Source organism: Crinia signifera, chromosome 1 (genome assembly GCF_055691185.1).
Source record: "Crinia signifera chromosome 1, ASM5569118v1, whole genome shotgun sequence".
Classification (NCBI taxonomy): domain Eukaryota; kingdom Metazoa; phylum Chordata; class Amphibia; order Anura; family Myobatrachidae; genus Crinia; species Crinia signifera.
In genome coordinates, this window is record NC_139217.1 from 115,459,926 (window position 1) to 115,475,441 (window position 15,516).

A 15,516-nucleotide genomic window follows, 5' to 3' on the forward strand; every position below is an offset into this window, starting at 1 on the left:
CCCAATAAAAAAAAATGTGTGCGGCATCCCTAAATGTCACATAAACATAAAAATCAGCATGATATGAATGAAAACCGGAAGAAAAAACACTTCATTTCGATTATAAGACTCTGATTGGCTCAAGGATATCATCTGACCCAGAAAAGTAGGTGTTATGCAGTGTGGTTTGAAAAACATGAAATTGACAGTGAAGTTTGGACTTAGGTCCCTATTCTGAATGACACGCTCCCCTGCGTGTACTCGCAGGGGAGCGATTTATCGCAACTTATAGTTAGCATAGTTAGTTATGCGCATGAAAAGACTCTCGCCACTGCAATCCATTTTAAATGCTGCTGCTAGGCTGATTTCCTTGCAAGACGCTCATCGTCTGCTGATCCGCTCTGCCAGTCCCTTCATTGGTTGCCTGTATCTTACCGTATTCAATATAAAACACTTCTACTCGCATATAAAGCTATTAACCATACTGCACAGGCATATATCTCCTTACTTATCACAAAATATCTCCCATCTTGACCACTACGCTCTGCACTAGATCTGCGTCTCTCTTCTGCACGGATCACTAGCTCCCATTCACTATTACAGGACTTTCATCGGGCTGCTCCCATCCTATGGAATGCCCTTCCACGCACAATAAGACTCTCCACTAGTCTCCAAACTTTCAAGTGTTCCCTGAAAACGCACCTCTTCAGGCAAGCCTATCATATTTAAGTTCTGAGGCACTTATGTATTATACTAGGTGATTCATCGCGCCCTACGGGCGCTCTTCACACTGTCGTAAGGGGCTGCGCCCCCTTAATTTGTGAACGTTTGTATATGAGAAATATGGTTAGAATTTGTGAACGTTTGTATATGAGAAATATGGTTAGAATTGTATGAAAGATGCCCTGTATTGCAACTTAGGTGTCCGCGAATCGCGGGAGGGGGGGTCGCGGAGGGTGCCGCGAATTGCAGGAGGGGGGGTCGCGGGGGGTGCCGCGAATTGCAGGAGGGGGGGTTGTGGGGGGGTGGATGCTGCGAATCGCGGGAGGGATTGCAGAGAATCACGGGAGGGGGGTCGCGGGGTGGGTTGCCGCAAATCGCGGGAGGGGGGATACGGGGGCGGGGGTTGCGGCGAATCATGGTAGGGGGGGTCGCAGGGGGTGTGCCGAGAATCGCGGGGGTGTGTGTGTGTGCCGTGAATCGCGGGAGTGGGGGTTGCGGGGGGTGGGGGGGTGTGATGCGAATCGCCACAAGAAAAAATCAACACAGAAAGGTCAACACATGTAAATGTTGACATAAGTGTGGCACTTCATTGGTGTCCATGTCTACACATGAGAATGAATATGAAAACATTCAAAAAATGAAAAAAAAACCTTCAAAAACTCATGTCAACCTTTTTCATTGTCGACCATAGCCATGTCAGTGTTTTCCATGTGCAATTTAATTCTGGAGCTGCCGCGAATCGCGGGGGGGTGCCGCGAATTGCGGGAGGGGGGGTCGCGGGGGTGGGTGCCGCGAATCGCGGGAGGGGGGGTTCGGGGCGAGGGTTGCGGCGAATCATGGGAGGGGGGGTCGCGGGGGTGTGCCGTGAATCACGGGAGGGGGGGTCACGGGGTGGGGTGCCGAGAATCGCGGGGGAGGTGTGTGTGTGTGCCGTGAATCGCGGGAGTGGGGGTTGTGGGGGTGGGGGGGGTGTGACGCAAATCGCCACAAGAAAAAATCAACACAGAAAGGTCAACACATGTAAATGTTGACATAAGTGTGGCACTTCATTGGTGTCCATGTCGACACATGAGAATGAATATGAAAATATTCAAAAAATGAAAAAAAAAACTTCAAAAACTCATGTCAACCTTTTTCATTGTCAACCATAGCCATGTCAGTGTTTTCCATGTGCAATTTAATTCTGGAGCTGCCGCGAATCACGGGGGGGTGCCGCGAATTGCGGGAGGGGGGGGTCGCGGGGGTGGGTGCCGCGAATCGCGGGAGGGCGGGGTTCACAGGGGTTCCGGTGGGGGGTTGCCGCGAATTGCGGGAGGTGGGGGGTCACGGGGGGTGCCGCGAATCGCGGGGGGGTGTGACGCGAATCGCCACAAGAAAAAATCAACACAGAAAGGTCAACACATGTAAATGTTGACATAAGTGTGCCACTTCATTGGTGTCCATGTCGACACATGACAATGAATATGAAAAAATTAAAAAAATTAAAAATACAAAAACTCATGCCAACCTTTTTCATTGTCGACCATAGCCATGTCAGTGTTTTGCATGTGCCATTTAATCCTGGGGCTGCTGCGAATTGCGGGGGGGGGGGGGGGGGTGCCGCGAATCGCGGGAGGGGGGTCGCAGGGGGGGTGCCGCCAATCGTGCAAGGGGTGGTCGCGGGGGGGTTCTTTTTGCCGTGAATCGCAGGAGGGAGGTCGCGGGGGGGGGGTGTTTTTTCCGCGAATCGGGGGGGGGGTCACGGGGGAGGGTTTGCCGCGATTCGAGGGGGGGGGTCGCGGGGTGGTGGTTATGCCGCGAATTGCGGGAGGGGTCGTGGGGGGTTCTTTTTGCAGCGAATCGCGGGAGGGGGGGTCGCGGGGGTGTTTTTGCTGCGAATCGCGGGAGAGGGGCGCTCACCTGGTGGCTGTGGAGTAGCAGTGCTGGGCAACATGGGAAGGCAGTGGGTGTCTGGCACTGTCTGTGGGCTCACTGGGCTGGTTCTCTGTCACATACCTCCCAACATGACCCTCTCCAGGAGGGACACAATGCTCTGTTTCTAGACTTCCCCTTAATGTATGATTGCCATCACCTGTTTTAAACAGGTTAATTTCTCAGAAAGGTGTTCAGCACAGATGAAGGCAATCACACATTAAGAGGAAAGTCCAGGAACAGAGCGTTATAGACACAGACACCCACTTTGAGTGACAGATGTAGCCAAATATATAGGAGATAGCTTCCCTTTTGGACTTGTAACTTGGTGGGACTGCTATGCTATTACTGGTGCCTGTCCTTGTGTTTCCCTCCTATATCCCTATAGATTGTAAGCTTGCAGCAGGGCCCTCCTACCTCCAAGTCTGTCTGTTGTTACCCAGTTTGTTTTATCACTGTCTACTATTGTAAAGCGCAACGGAATCTGCTGCGCTATATAAGAAACTGTCAATAAATAAATAAATGTGCAGCCATTTTGTGCGAGCAGGCAGGCAAATAGATTATTCTCGCAATAATCTCGCAAGGCTGCAAACATTATACTGCAGAATAACCTTCTTAGTGTCCAAAAGTTGCCATTCAGGGTCAATAACAACTGTGTAAAATGTCAAACCTCTGAGTTAATATCTTATGTTCTGTAAAGCACCTAAAACTTTCTAATTTTAAATTGTAATGATAACATTTTTTTAAAGTTTGGTCATACCACCTCAAAGTTGGGCATATAGGTCATAAAAGTGACCTTTGGGTCTCCCAATGTAGGAATAAAAATCACTTTGACCCGGTAAACATTTGTGATTGCTGGGAATAGGTCACTGAAAAATGGTGAATGTAGTGACATTTTTTGAAAAAAATAAAGTCATGTCTTGCACAACCTTTAGAGCACTCAGAACTCACCATATGAAGGTATCTGCACATGGAGTTCCTTTCCATGCTCAACCCAATCACCCTACCTTGTGGACATATGGACAAAATTGGTTAAAGTTATATTTGGGATTAAAGAAGACACATAGATGCATGTGTATTAGTATGTGTATGGTCAGTATAGGGTTAGTATATTATCATAAACAATGTTTTCATAGTGATTTGGGATTTCTAATTAAAATGAGGCATTCTTTTCCTTGATTGCAGAGTGGCCTGTAAGCTTCTGAGACTTGTTTACAGTGTGCTAAACTATGTGAGTGTCCCAGGGATAAGCCTCAAAGTCCCAGACTCTTTTCTGACGCATTCTTCCAAAATGGTGTGTCATCTTAGGCAAGAAATGGAGCAGATGTAATCCAACATAAATCCCAGTCGACAGGGCCGGTGCTAGGGTGTCCGGCGCCCTCCTGCAAATGCTATATATATATATAATGTCCACTGGTATGTCGGCACTCCGCAAAAATGGTTAATAACAAGTCCCGGTGCACATCTAAATATTCCAATACAACTTTCCACAGTCAGCGGCACTCGGTAAGAAAAACAGGAAGCAACGCAGGTATCTTTATAACATGGCTGTATTAAAGCCTAGCGCTTTCGAGGTTTACACCTCTTCGTCAGGGCACAGCAAACAAATAAACACAGTACTCACCCCACCTACAGATGGGTCTTGTCCCATCTTGGCAGGGGATGGCGCTGGCGTCGCCAGCCGCCATCCCCCGTCAGCGACATGGCGATGGTGAGAAGGGGACACGCGCGCACGAGAGGCGCGCGCGTCCCCTTCCGACGGCGCTTCCATCCGTTTCCCCGGGTCCCCGCCGGCTTGCCGGCGGTAACCCGGGGTCCCCGCCGCCTGCCCGCATCCCCCCCTAACCCCCCCCTAACCCTGTCCGTCTCCCTGAGGCGGAGACGGACAGGGTTTCCGTCGCGCTGGCGACGGAGACTGAGACGCGCGTGCGCGTGAGACGCACGCGCGTCTCAGTGCATTTGCTGGCGTGGCTGCTGGCGGGTCGCCAGCGCAGACGTTCTGGCGACCCGCCAGCAAGGATGGGACCAGACCCATCTGTATATACCCCCATCCGCGGTGCCGGTCTGCTGATTTCCCCGCCGGCCGTCAGGTGCCGTACCACCGGAAGTTGTCATTCTCGGCTTCCGGTGACGCATTTCCTTGAAGTCCGGGAGCGTTCTGCGCTCCACCATCCTTCCGGCTTGCGTTCCATCCGTTGCTGGGAGACCACTCTTCTAGTAGTTGCGCGCACCAGCGCCCTGGTGGAAAAGAGCAAGAGACATTAGCGCCACAGAATACAAACAGTGAACATATTAATACATAAAATACATAAAATACACTACACATTACACAATACAGAACACACAAACATCAAGTTAAACATATGTATGACATTGCTATATATCACACAAAATCGCTGCAGATATATATATATATATATATATACAGCAGACAGTTTTTGAGGAGGCGGCAGCAGGGCATAGGCATAGCGAGGGTGGTGCTGGTGGAGCTTGGGCTCCAGGCGCCTGCTATGGTGATGGCGCCACACTGCAGGGAGATGACAGCACTGCTGCACCCTAGAAGAAGAGTGGAGTGAGACGCCGGCAGCGGGAGGTAAGACTCTGCAGTGGAGAGTGTGACCCCGGCAGCGGGGTCTGAGCGGCGGCGCAAGGGAACGATCGGCGGGTAGGTGAGCAGTGCACTGATGGAGGGGGGAGTGATGGCATCGTTATATGCAGGGCAGACACACGCCGCCCGACTCCTGCAGTCCTGCTGCGCGCCCTCCCAGGCAGCCTCCGCCACTATGAGTTCAGGCCAGTGCCTGAGTTCTATACCCTGCCTAAGGCCCTTTCACATGCAGACTCCTGCCTGTCACAGGTCACGCATCCCAGCCGGCAGCAGTGTATTGTTGCTCCAGCCATGCCAAACCTACTGTGACCCCCCCCCCAAAAAAAAATCAGTGGTGCAGGAGGTTGCTAACTTGTCACTCCTCTGCTCAAGTCTTGGCACCTCTCTCATACTTGATTTGTTAGCATGAGGGTAATGTGTGGTTAGTTCAATACAGCCCCATGTATTTATTGTTGTTCCCCTTTAATTTAACCACACATTGGGGGTATATTTAATGCCGGGGTGAGCGGTGACAGCGAGCAGAGCCGCATGCTCTCTGTCACCGCTTGCCCCGTCAGTATTCAACTGGCCCCCGCGCAAACGCTGATTCCCCCTCGCTCTGTTTTTGTAGCGAGGGGGAATCGGCATATTTTGTTGCAGAAGCTGTTTGGAGGACAGGACAGCAAGGAGTCCCCCGGAACCTGGAATACGGAGTGCGGCCGGTGCGGGGTTAAACAGCGAGGATCGCTGGTGTTCTGCAATCCCCACCAGTTAATCCCCTCGCCAGACGCTCGCACCAGCATTGAATACTGCCCTTGGAGTGGAGGGGGCGCCGTAGCACACTCATGCTTCCGGCACTGTGGGAACACGCTACACCAATGCAGCAGGGGTGTGTGAAAATCGAGTAGTTACGCCACTGCAGCTCACACAAACTGCTCTGTATTACTCCTTAATTATTTATTTATTCATTGTATTACCAGTTATTTATACAGTGCACATGTCACGGCTAAAGGGCTGGATGGAGTCGTGTGGTGCACAGGAACCGGAGACGGACCAGGAGGAGTAGGATTGAAACGTGCAGGTTTAATAACGGATTTCATAAATGATAAACTTCACTCAAATACTTCTTTAAGTGACAGTTGGAATAAATTAAATAGAGTCCAGCACAATACTAATAACGGGCAGGGAAATCTGGAAACGTATACTTGGTGAGCCAGAGTACATAGATGAGGATCCGGAAGGAGGTTGATTTGATGACAGAAGAAATGGATCCGGATGACTGAAAGATGATGGAATGAATGAGTTGTATGAAGGAGGACAGCGGGAAGCTGTGCAGGGTAATTCTGGGACACAAGCAGGAACAAGCACTAGGTAGGACTTGCAGCATTGGTGTCAGGAGAAAACTTCCTTGTAGCAAGATGCAGGGAGCAAGGCACCAGAGTCAGGAGAGAAAGAGCCAGGATCCGGGAATCAGCTAGGAGTTGTGAATGACTCCAAAGACTCATTGCACTGACACTGAACAGCCTAGGCAGATCCCCTATATCCCCAGGGGATGGCTGCCATTGGCTGTCAGCACAGGATGAGGAGGGAACCTCCACTCTGGGCCAATCTGTCTCCTGCCCTCAACCAAGATGGCGACGCTGGCCTCCCGGCACACTACTGCTGCCATCCCTACCCAGAGCTGCCGCTACCCGCACACCGCAGACCGGAGCCTGCACACGCTAGCCGGCGGCGGGCGCGGACGGGTGAGTACTGTACCCGCCGCGCTCCGTCGCGGCTACGTGTGACAGTACCCCCCCTTTTCAGGGTGACCCCAGGGCGCCTATGGGCCTTGTGCGGATTTCTCTGGAGAAATTGCTTTACCAGTTTTGGAGCGTGCAAATCAATGGAATCCACCCAAGAGTTCTCTTCGGGACCAAACCCAACCCATTCCACCAGATACTGGGTACGAGAATTGCGGCAACGAGAGTCTATAATGCGTCTTACCTCGAATTCAGCCCCACTTTCGGAGTTAATCTTGGGCGGTTTGGGAATCTTCTTTTGATAAGAGTTCAACCTTAAAGGCTTGAGGAGGGACACATGGAAGGAATTCGAAATCCTTAGGGAAGGAGGAAGTTGAAGTCTATAAGTGACAGGATTAATGACTTGGATGATAGGGTATGGCCCAATGAACCGGGGAGCCAGCTTCATAGAGGGCAGACGGAGGTGTATATGGCGGGTAGACAGCCATACCCGGTCTCCGACTTTCAATCTGGGCGCTGCCCTTCTTTTCCTGTCTGCCATCCTCTTGTATCGGGCGGAAGATTTAAGAAGAGCGGTGTGGACATCCGACCAGATTTTAGCAAAGCGTTGTAATGAAGTGGTTGCTGCAGGAACTTCGGAAGAGGATAATTCTGAGAAATCCGGAGATCGTGGATGTTTGCCGAATACTGTAAAGAAGGGGGTGGTTCCGGAGGAAGAGTGATAGGAGTTGTTATGCATATATTCTGCCCACGGGAGAAGATCCACCCAGTCATCTTGGGAAGACGAGACAAACAGTCGGATAAAGGCCTCCAAGTCTTGATTCACCCGTTCTGTCTGGCCGTTGGTCTGGGGATGAAAGGCAGTGGAAAACTTGAGTTTGACCTGTACCGCGGCACAGAGAGCTCTCCAGAACTTTGCAACGAACTGTACTCCGCGGTCGGATACAATCTCTTTGGGCAGTCCGTGAAGTTTAAAAATGGTTGAGATGAATAGCTGAGCCAGTACTGGAGCAGAGGGGAGACCTTTTAGTGGGAAAAAATGGACCATTTTCGAGAATCGGTCGACCACTACCCAGATTGCGGTATGACCTTTTGAGGGAGGTAGTTCGCAAATGAAGTCCATTGACAGATGGGTCCATGGTTCTGTGGGAATGGTTAGAGGGCGGAGAGGACCAGCGGGAGTTGTTCTGGGCACTTTATGCTGAGCACATCTTACACAAGAGGCAACGAAGTTGGTTACGTCGTGGCGGATGGTTGGCCACCAATAAGAACGTGACAGGAACATCAAGGTCTTTTGTGCTCCTGCGTGCCCTGCGAAGCGGGAAGAATGTGCCCATGACAATATTTTCTTGCGAAGTTCGGGGGGAACGAACGTTTTACCTGGAGGAGGAGATGGCTGTACGGTTACTTGGGCGAAGACCAGCGGATCGAGGATTGGACGAGGAGGTGTCTCTAGGTCAGAGGTCGTCTCAAAGGAGCGGGATAGAGCGTCTGCCTTAGTATTCGTGGTTCCAGGTCGGAATTTAATTTGGAAATCAAAGCGTTCAAAAAACATGGCCCAACGGGCTTGGCGGGCAGTAAGGCACTGAGCCTGTTTAAGAAAGGACAGATTTTTGTGGTCTGAATACACGGTGATCTTATGTCGTGCCCCCTCCAGAAGGTATCGCCACTCCTCTAACGCAGTTTTGACTGCAAGCAACTCCTGTTCCCCGATGGGGTAATTCTTCTCTGCTGGGAGGAATTTTTTGGAGAGGAAGGCACAAGGGTGTAATTCTTGATCCTCACCTTTTTGTGACAAGATGGCCCCGATCCCTTCCGAGGATGCGTCCACCTCGAGAATGAAGGGCCTGTCGAGGTCTGGTTGGAGGAGGATTGGTGCCGTCATGAATGCTCTCTTTAACTGCTGGAAGGCAGAGGATGCTTCTGGCGACCATCGGCTTGGATCAGCTCCCTTGCAAGTGAGAGCAGTGAGGGGAGCAGCGATAGTAGAGAAGTTCCGGATAAATCGCCGGTAATAGTTTGAGAACCCTAGGAATCTCTGAATTCCTTTGAGTGTTGTGGGGGCTGCCCAGTCTTGGATGGCTCTCACCTTCTCTGGGTCCATTTCTATTCCAGTGGCGGAGAGAATGTGACCCAAGAATGGAATGGACGTGACCTCAAAAACGCACTTTTCCAACTTGCAGAACAGTTGATTTTGGCGAAGACGTCGTAGGACTTCAGACACTGTCTGTCTGTGAAGTTGGAGATTTGGAGAGAAGATGAGTATATCGTCTAGATAGACTACGATGGAGTGGTACAGCAAGTCCCGAAAGATATCATTTACAAACTGTTGGAAGACAGCGGGGGCGTTACAAAGGCCGAAGGGCATCACCAGGTATTCATAGTGGCCGTCGCGCGTGTTAAAAGCCGTCTTCCACTCGTCACCTGGACGGATCCGGATCAAATTGTAGGCCCCTCGCAGGTCCAATTTAGTAAAGATTGCTGCCCCTCTGATCTTGTCGAATAGTTCTGCGATAAGGGGTAAGGGATACCGGTTTTTAATGGTGATGTCGTTCAGGCCCCTATAGTCGATACATGGCCGAAGACCGCCATCTTTCTTTTTCACAAAGAAAAACCCGGCCCCGGCCGGAGAAGTAGATGGTCGAATGAAACCTTTGTTTAAGTTCTCTTGAATGTACGAGGACATGGCCTCAGTCTCAGGTAGCGACAGGGGATAGATGCGGCCACGAGGAGGGAATTTCCCGGCCACCAGCTCTATCGGGCAGTCCCAAGGACGGTGAGGAGGCAGGGTGTCGGCACCACCTTTACTGAATACATCTGTAAATGAACGATATGGTGCGGGTATCGACAAGGGTGGAGCTGAAGAGGATGAAGGACAGTTACCCTCACGTTGTGGATGGGTCTGGTAGACCGGAAGGATCTGAGGAATGCAAGTAGACTGGCAATCTGTTCCCCAGGCCTTGACCTCCATATTGGTCCAATCGATGTGTGGGTTATGTTTGGAGAGCCAGGGAAGGCCCAGGACCATTTGGTGTGAGGACTGTGTAAGAATGAAGAATTCGAGGGTCTCTTGATGTAGAGCTCCTATGAGCAGTGTCACCGGGGTGATCTGATGGGTGATTTGTCCACTACGAATTCGACTCCCATCCACTGCAGTGAGGACCAGCGAGTGATCCAGGGGTTGCACAGGCAGGGCATGTTGGGTAACAAAAGAAGAAGAAAGGAAGTTTCCCGCTGCTCCAGAGTCCAATAGGGCCTGAACTCTTTTTCTCCCTTGGGGACACACAAGGGTAACCGGAATGGTGGAATCAGAAGAAGAGGGAGATGGAAGCAAGACTCCTAATCGGACCTCCCTCGGGGAGATTAGGAGCGGTCGTTTCCCGGCCGCAGCGGGCAGGAAGCCAATAAGTGAGCTGAGGAGCCACAGTACATGCATAGATTCTCTCGCCGTCTTCGGGACTTCTCTTCGAGAGAGAGACGGGAGCGGTTGATTTGCATGGGCTCATCTGTTGACACCGCAGGAGGCGGGGTTGGTTTGGAGGCTGGTGCGACATTGGAAGGAAATCGAGGGCGAAGGCGATCAGAGCGATTCCTCTCAAGTTGGCGTTCTTGGAGTCGCAGATCGACTTTGTTACATAATGAAATGAGTTCAGCCAGGGTGGAAGGAGAATCGCGAGTTGCTAACTCGTCCTTGATGCGCCCGGCTAGGCCGTTCCAGAAGGCAGAAACGAGAGCCTCTTCGTTCCATCTGAGTTCGGAAGCCAGGGTTTGAAATTGTACGACATATTGTCCCACTGGGCGACTGCCCTGACGAATCCTTAGGATCTCCGTGGCTGCGGAGGACACTCTGCCAGGCTCGTCGAAGATGCGACGGAAGGAGGCCACAAATTCTTCATAGTTATTGAGGATGGGATCCACACGCTCCCAAAGGGGGGACACCCACTCCAGGGCTGGACCCGCCAGTAGGGACACGATGTAAGCCACCCGAGTCTTGGGAGAGGGGAAATTGGAAGGCTGGAGGGTAAAATGGACATCACATTGATTCAGGAATCCTCGACACCCCCTCGGGGACCCGTCATATTTACTGGGGGTTGACAGGTGTAGCTGGTGAGGAGCAGCTGGCCCAGGGGGAGCAGCAGGGGCCGAAGCTCCGGAGGTTGGTGCTGCTGAAACTGAGGGAGCCGCCTGAGGTGATGACAAGGTCTGGAGAAATTGAGCCACTTGACGCTGGGTAGTCTCTACTTGTTCCAATCGAGCCATGATGCCTTGAAGAACATCCATCATGGAGGCCTGTGCTTCACCCGATTCCATCGGGTCAGTGCAAACTGTCACGGCTAAAGGGCTGGATGGAGTCGTGTGGTGCACAGGAACCGGAGACGGACCAGGAGGAGTAGGATTGAAACGTGCAGGTTTAATAACGGATTTCATAAATGATAAACTTCACTCAAATACTTCTTTAAGTGACAGTTGGAATAAATTAAATAGAGTCCAGCACAATACTAATAACGGGCAGGGAAATCTGGAAACGTATACTTGGTGAGCCAGAGTACATAGATGAGGATCCGGAAGGAGGTTGATTTGATGACAGAAGAAATGGATCCGGATGACTGAAAGATGATGGAATGAATGAGTTGTATGAAGGAGGACAGCGGGAAGCTGTGCAGGGTAATTCTGGGACACAAGCAGGAACAAGCACTAGGTAGGACTTGCAGCATTGGTGTCAGGAGAAAACTTCCTTGTAGCAAGATGCAGGGAGCAAGGCACCAGAGTCAGGAGAGAAAGAGCCAGGATCCGGGAATCAGCTAGGAGTTGTGAATGACTCCAAAGACTCATTGCACTGACACTGAACAGCCTAGGCAGATCCCCTATATCCCCAGGGGATGGCTGCCATTGGCTGTCAGCACAGGATGAGGAGGGAACCTCCACTCTGGGCCAATCTGTCTCCTGCCCTCAACCAAGATGGCGACGCTGGCCTCCCGGCACACTACTGCTGCCATCCCTACCCAGAGCTGCCGCTACCCGCACACCGCAGACCGGAGCCTGCACACGCTAGCCGGCGGCGGGCGCGGACGGGTGAGTACTGTACCCGCCGCGCTCCGTCGCGGCTACGTGTGACAGCACACATATTCCAATATCTACCAGAGTGAAGGAAGGTGGAATGAAGCAAGGTAGAGAATCCCCATTTTCCTCAGCATGTTTTCTTATTGCCTGACTGTTTGACTAGATTATTTAAGAATAAACACAGTAATATTTAAACTAAGGGTCCAAATAGGGTTTATTTTATTCTATTAACACAAAAACATTCTCTTACCTGAACTTCACATATATTGACATATTAGTAAATTCCCCCCATTATTCCGTATATTTTCACTCAAAGTTTATAAAGAGCATGTCAACAATCTCTGCTGGATCCAGTGGCGGAACTCCCGGAGGCAATGGAGTCATCTGCCGCCGGGCGCCAGGCTTAAAGGGGGCACTGGCTCCATTGCCTCCGATGTTCCGATGCATAATTGGCCGCCGCAGTTATGTTATGTGGGCGTGCACCCCGCAGTTATCTTATGTTATGCGGGCGGGCGCGGGCGGGCACCCCAGGTGCCCCCCTCCCTCTGTGCGCGACGGCTCCCCCCCCCCCCCGTGCGCGACGGCCGCGTCACCCCGTATTCAAAACAAACAACAAACGTTCTGAGAGTTTACTCTTCATCAGGAAGTTACTGTGCAACAAATAAATAGTGTCTTCGCCATGTGAGTCCTCCCCAGCGTTACAGCCCTGCCGCCCGCAGCCCCGCCCCTTCCTTGGATGGTCCCAGGATTCCGCTTCGGGCAGAAGTGACGTCAGCATGCTCAGCTGTGTAGCCGCAGCAACGTTATAAACAAAGACCGGAAGCGGAACCCCCGACCAGCGATGGACGAAGTGGAGCTGCAGGCGGTGTGGCTGTGATAGATGCCGAGGAGGAGTCTTATGGGTAAGACACTATTTATTTATCTTGTATTTGTTGCACAGTACCCTGATGAAGAGTAAACTCCCTGAACTGTTGATGTCCTTTTGAATACACGTTTTTCACTTTGGAAGCACCTATCGCCTTGGGGGGTCACCGGAGTTCCGGAGGTCAGTGTGGATTATATATATATATATAGATAGATAGTTCATTGGCGGCGGCACTCAAACAGGCTTGTTGAAATAATACAGCATTGAAACGTTGCTGTGGTTTACAATAAACACTTCAAGTAATTCTATGGTCGGAGTGCTACTCTTTATGGAAGTATGTATGCTGGTAAAGCGAGTGGGCACCCGCCGAAGTAATCAACTATTTATTGGAGTGCCGGACCCTATATATATATGTGTGTGTGTTTCTGTATATATTCCCATACCCACTAAGTTTGTGTATGTGATTGTTTATATATATATTGTCCATTGCACTTATGAATTATATATATAGAGAGAGAGGGAGAGAGAGAGAGAGGGGAAAGCAAAACGGCACTCAGATGCATAAGGAATGATGCGGTGGGTCCAAGGGGGATAATGATAGACAGCACTTACCTATTTGGGTCAGCCTTGCTGAAAGCAGTTGATATTGCTAATGTGGCTGACTCCCCCTTCTAACATCATTTTTGCAAGTGTCACACCCTGTATTAGGCCCATGACCTTACTGGAGAGAGACATCTTACTGAATGAGCTATTTGAGGGGGCACCAGTACTTACCTTGCCTCCAGGCAACTGGGATGAACTTACGCCACTGGCTGGATCCATTGGTATATCAATAATGGGTACAGTGTGAGTGGTGCACAGGGGCCCTGGGTCCAGGGACGCCCACACTGCACCCATCTTTAATCACTTACCTTTCCAGAATCCCTCATCAGTGTTGCATTTGTTTCAGTAATTGCTGGTAAAATGGCGACCCTGCATGTGCAGAAGGTGTTTGCAGGGCCGGCCCCATACACTTTTATCTCTGGGGCCCCCACCCCATCAAACGCTATCAACACCCTCCCTTGCTGGAACATAGTTACATAGTAGTTACATAGTAGATAAGGATTAATAAAGACTTGCGTCCATCGAGTTCAAACTGGGTTTTAATAGCTTTTCCTTGTAAAAGACAGAGTGTGAGTCAAAAGACAGAATATGATTCTTATTAGTACCCTTGGATGTTTTTATCCAATAGATGCCTGTCCAACCTTATTTTAAACGTATTTATTGTGTTCGCCGACACCACCTCTTGAGGAAGAGAGTTCCACAGTTTGACTGCTCTGACTGTAAAGAATTTTTTTCTATTGAGGGAACGAAATCTTCTTTCTTCTAATCTAAACTCGTACCCTTGTGTCCTACATTCTTTGCTTGCAGTAAAGAGTTTGCTTGACAGTTCCTTATATTGGAAAATGGGGGGTTGGAGTAGATTGCGCTGCTGTTTAAGTGATTTCAATATCTGTAACACATTGGCTGTCTAAAAAGGAATGAATTGTGGACACACTGTTGCTTTTAGAAAAATGTTTATCACAAATAAGTAAATAAAATACAATACATATAAATATACAGCATATAAAAAAACAAGGCACTTTTAAAAAGAGAGAATGGGATCCCAATCAATTAATTTAGTGAACATTAATCTCCTGCCAATTAATGATGAGTATGTTAGAAAAAATCGAGTAATGAAATAAAGTTCCAGGGTACTTGTGAGTTATCTGGACGCCCGATTTTTTGATTGTATGCCTTAAGTTAAGGCATACAATCAGATGCGATGCGATGCGATATCGCATCGCATCGCATCGCATCGCATGCGACCATCGGATGCGATGACCCGATTTTTCCATAGGAATCAATGTTAAAATGATTCCTATGGAAAAAGGGGTCCTTTTCATACCCCTACTATCCAAGTGGGCATGGAGTTGGATATAAACCTGTGGCGAGCGTAGCGAGCCACCGAGCCCGAAGCGTGGCGAGCGAAGCGAGCCCCGCGAGGGGACGGTATTCCGTGTCCCCTCGCGGGGCTCGCTACGCTCGCCACGCTTCGGGCTCGGTGGCTCGCTACGCTCGCCACAGGTTTATATCCAACTCCATGCCCACTTGGATAGTAGGGGTATGAAAAGGACCCCTTTTTCCCATTGAATTCCATGTTAAAATGGACTCAGTCCATTTTAACATTGATTCCTATGGAAAAATCGGGTCATCGCATCGCATCCGATGGTCGCATGCGATGCGATGCGATGTGCCCGATCCGACCCGATTTTGAAATCGGGCGTCCGGATAACTCACAAGTACCAGTTCCAGTTTAGATGAAATAATATCTCATTAGTAGCTGGCTGGTAGCTTATGATAGAAATAGTCACGAAATATATAGTATGCTCACCCGTGTAACAGACCTCGATCCCCTGGATGTTTTATGGGGAGAGGAAGGTAGTGTCCGGCAGTTGATGGCCGGCAGCTCAGATGGAGGGAGAGCTGCACTTCAGCTGGGAAGTGTGAGATAACTGAAAATTTAACGGCAGATGGAATTACCTGTGGGCATACACTGATGACAATCAGCCCTGGAGGTCTCGATCCCCTTGAGGTAGCTGGGGAGAGAGGCAGGGTGTAGCTGCTGA